The following is a 4,743-nucleotide window of genomic DNA, read 5'->3' as shown; positions in this document are numbered from 1 at the left end:
GCGCCGAGGACGGCCACCGGGGGGGTTTTAGTGCGGTAAGAATCCCACATAACCCCGTGCCGCTCCCACGGCATAGGGTACCTTTTGAAGGTTTCCCCCTCGTAACCAAAAAAAAAAAAAAAAAAAAAAAAGGGGATGGATTTCAAAAATCGATTTTCAGTTTATTTTGTTGCTGCTCTAGTTATATTCTGCCAAAGAAAAATGAATCACCCGTCTTCCGTGCGGTTTAAAAAAATATCAAAGAAAAGAAAAGCATAAGATTTAACCGAAATAAGTAGTAAGTTTTAATGAATTTACAATAGAAATAATCTAAGTCCGCTCTGAATATAGAAATCAATCGCGACGCCACAGCAAATTGTATGACTACACCGCTCGCTACAACTTCAGAGCGGACTAGCAGTTTGGCGCGTACTATATCTGAAACCGGTTCGCTAGATCAATTGCTTATTATCGATTCCAACATTGCTTAGTATCGATTAAATGATCTATATTTTTGGTGCAAACATCGATTCTTTAATTAATCGAATGGACATCCCTAGCTTGAACAAAGACAAGGTTGGGAAAGGCATTTAAGTGACATAACTTATTAGTAAGTACTTAAGAGATTAAGTTTTAACGTAACCTTAAACAAGTCATGAATTTATTGTACTTTATCTTAACTTTTCGATGTAACTGGACGAAACCGGACGAGTTATTTACTTAAAAATATTACATAGTTCCTTTATATATTATATTGTAATTGTAATGTATTTGTAGTTTACAAAGTATAAATATCATTGAATTTTAAGTAGTAAATAGCGTATTTCCTTTGGGAAGTTAGTAAAAATGTTCCAAAGATACCCGATAATTTGCTCTAGATTCTAGAAGAAGCAAGACCCACCAATTAGTCTCCATCTCGCTGCTAGAGAAGTCTAGCAAGATAACCTTTATAATAAGGTGACCGCCGCTGAAGGAAATCCATAATCGGGCTTAAGTTCTATCCATGAGAACTTATTTGGAATACATCGTGAAAATATCTCGCCTTACCACACTCTTCAAATCTAAATAAGCAGCGCTTATCACTGCTGTTATAATGTCGAAGTATGTGAAACGATGGCACTATCACAGTGGAACCACGAATAATCCTACTTCCTGTAACTACAAACATATTTCTCGATCACAAGCATAATAAACTGCCAGGATCCCAAAATCCTTTGTCAATTCATTACTGTTCCACTGCTTGGTACGGATCTTCTCTTAGAGTGAGAGGGGCTTAGATCTAGGGCGCTGGTCATCATGGACATCTTTACAATTAAAAAGTTCTTCATCACATGCCTTCTGCTAACAGAATTAATTCCCATCCATCTGTTGTTTTTAATATAAGGTTAGCAGACAGGCATGTGGTCCACCTGATGGTAAGTGGCTACTGCCTCCCATGGACATCTGTAATCAACCCCAAATAGGATTAGATATTCCTACCTGAGGTCGGCCACAGATGCGCCGCTACCTCAAGGGACTAAACTGGAACGCCTCTGAAAAGTATGTCTCCCTTACAACACTCTTAAAACCAGAACACACCAGGACGCTTAACGCTGCTGCTATGAGGCAGAAATAGACTGGCGATGGTGCCGCTAGAGTCTAACCACAAAGAGTTCTACCACCTTCAAAATGGTCTGATCAATCCAACAAATTACAACTATTTTATAACATTTGACACAGATATAAGTCATAAACCTGTGCATAAGATGCAGCACAACATGATTTCTAAGCAACAAACATTTTGCATCCTAAGTTTAGTAAATTTCACAACCACAAATACCAACTAATCTAGACAACCTTGATATATAGATGAGCACTTGATTTTGACATCCTAACCTTTAACATAACTCATATCTATTTCTATTATGGATTAAGTAATTAAACAGACTCCTAATTTTTATTTATATCTTAATCTTAAGCTTAAACGTGATGGTGTCTAAAGTTTAGATAATGCATTTTAGTTGACTTAAGTTGTACGCTGATTGGCTAAACAAAGCGTGTCTTATAACAGACTGATTTAACACCAATTTAATTAACTTTTTTTTTGTATTATATGAGTAGCAGACGAGCATGCAGTCCACCTGATGGTAAGTGGCCACTGCCGCCCATGGACATCTGTAATCAACCCCAGATACTACATTCCTACCTGAGGTCGGCCACAGATGCGCCGCTACCCCTGAGGGCTAAGCTGGAACGCCTCTGAAAAGTCTGTCTCCCTTACCACACCCTTCAAACCGGAACACAGCAGCGCCTAACACTGCTGTTATTAGGTAGATATAGAGTCAAACCATAAAGGGTTCTACCACCTTCAAAACTGAATTTAAGTAGCAATAACGTAGTGGTTTAAATTCGGCCTATCGATCAAAGGTAGAATCCTAGGCAACTTTGATTTTTCAAAGTTATTTACGTATTACAAATTAATTATCACTTGTTTTAACGGTGGAAGAAAACATCGTGAAGAAACCTGCACAACTGATAGATTTATAAAACAAAAACTTCAAAGGTGTATGCCAATACGCTCTTGACCAGCGCGGTGGACTGTGGCCTAATCCTTCTCACACTGAGAGAAGACCCGTGACCTGCAGTAAGACAGTAATTAAAACGTTCTAAGTTCAATTCTATCAGGCATGCACTTTACATTTATCCAAGTTATGTTCGTATTGAATAGGTATTATAATTCGCAGATTCAACAGTATAGGAAAACGTTATGAGGAAACCTATATGCCTGAGAGTTTCATAAAAAATAAATACTCAAACCGTGTGAAGTCTACCAACATACACTTGGCCAGCGTAATGGAGTATGGTTTAAATCCCTTTCACGCAAAGAGGAGCTTACTGTACAGTCCGCGCCAAACTGCTAGTCCGCTCTGAAGTTGTTGCGAGTAGGTGTCATACAATTTGCTATGGCGACGCGACTCATTTCTATATTCAGAGCGGACTAGCAGTTTTACGTGAACTATACCGTACTTACTATGCAAGAAATATATTTAGCAGATTTTAAGCTGACAGCATTCGAGACATGCATTAGCGGTCTATATGCAGTTATATTTATAATTATAATGAAATACGATCTGTAACCTTTTTGTCTTTTTATTCTGCATTTAATTTCGCATTGCTCAATGTGTACAAATAAGAAAACCGGTATAGACTGTTACGTAAGATTTACTATTCCGTAGTCACTGTGCCACAAACCAATACTAATCTGATGAATCATTCTGGTCGTATATTCCACACAGTTAAATACTGAGTTTATTTTTATGTAATCGTAGGAAACTGGCGTAGTCTACATGCTAATAATCAATGTTGCCTAGACCTCTGTAACAGTTTGTTTCAAAATAAAAAACCCAACAGCTTCAATAACTAAATGAAAAGGGATTTCATTTATGTAGCATAAGTCAATTAGGAAACGCATCTGAGATCAGCTTCAGGTAGAATCTGTTCCATACGCGTTTCCTCTCTGAGTGAGAAGTTTGGGCCAAGGTCCACCACGCCGGTGAAGTGCAAATAGCTAGACTTCACATACAGTTGAGAATATTTTCCTTTTTTGTACACTTTAAGCAGCGATAAATAATTCCAATGAACATAACTCCGAAAAATCAGAAGTGCATGATGAGATTTAAGCTTCGGACCCCACAGAATGAAAGGCCGAGTTTCTTACCCACTAGACTACTACACAATGATACTCTTTATATTAACCAAGGTATAATTAAACATCTCAGTGTAGTGTACCACCCATTTCGCCTTGAACAACGTTGCAAGCGGAAGCATCAATGCAGAACTGGAGCCACCATATCTAATCTCGTGATGCACCAATTACGCCAAATAGCAAACATAGTTGGGAAATATGTACATATCAGATTTCGCAATACAATTTACTATGATGAGTATACGTAAAAAGTATGTGATGGGGACAATCAGAAATGAAATTGATCTGGCTTCAATTGCGCGTTGCAAATTATCTTTTTTGTATTACAGAAGTAGCAAACGAGCATGCAGTCCAACTGATGATGAAGCTACTGCTGCCTATATAAAACTAAGATGAAATCACATAGGTGTAGAGCCCTAAATGAGGATAGCTCAATTGCGTTGCCACACCTGAAGACTAAGTCGCAATTCCTCATATTATAACTGTCTCTCTTACCACCAGAACATGACAGCGCTTAGAACTGCTTTTATCGGGCACAAATAGTCCCCAGAGTCGAATCATTAAACTTCTATTATCTTTCCTCCTCTTTCTTTGGCTGAAAAAAAATCTTCAAAACAAATCCATTTTCATAAGAGACGCGACTAGTACTCATTCTGGTATAATACTTAATAGGGCTATGTTGAAAATTTAATTTTGAGATACTTTCAATATTTAAATAATATTATCAAGTCTACATAATATACTCTATTTTTACTTTTACATTCATAGTACGATTTTATACACACTCCAATTGAATTCAAATTATTTAAATTACAGTGTTCTACTATCGTGAGCTCATTGAATTCAATCTGAATTACTTCATCTAGCACATTTCCGCACATTCTAATCGAACTTATTACAAATATGTAACTCATTTCAACTCTCCTTCAAAGCCGGCGATGCATTGGCGATTCCTCTGGTGTTGCAAATGTCCATCAGGTAGCACGTTTGCTTTATCGTTAGTCTAAAAAACTTTTATATTTCTTACATGTTTAAATAATATATGGGTGTGGTCTTCTTTATTTATATGTATAACTTTT

This window comes from Epargyreus clarus, unplaced genomic scaffold (assembly GCF_041222505.1).
Source record: "Epargyreus clarus isolate Ecla_fem2 unplaced genomic scaffold, WU_Ecla_fem_2.2 ptg000032l, whole genome shotgun sequence".
NCBI classification, from domain to species: Eukaryota; Metazoa; Arthropoda; class Insecta; order Lepidoptera; family Hesperiidae; genus Epargyreus; species Epargyreus clarus.
This window is presented reverse-complemented; position numbering follows the sequence as displayed.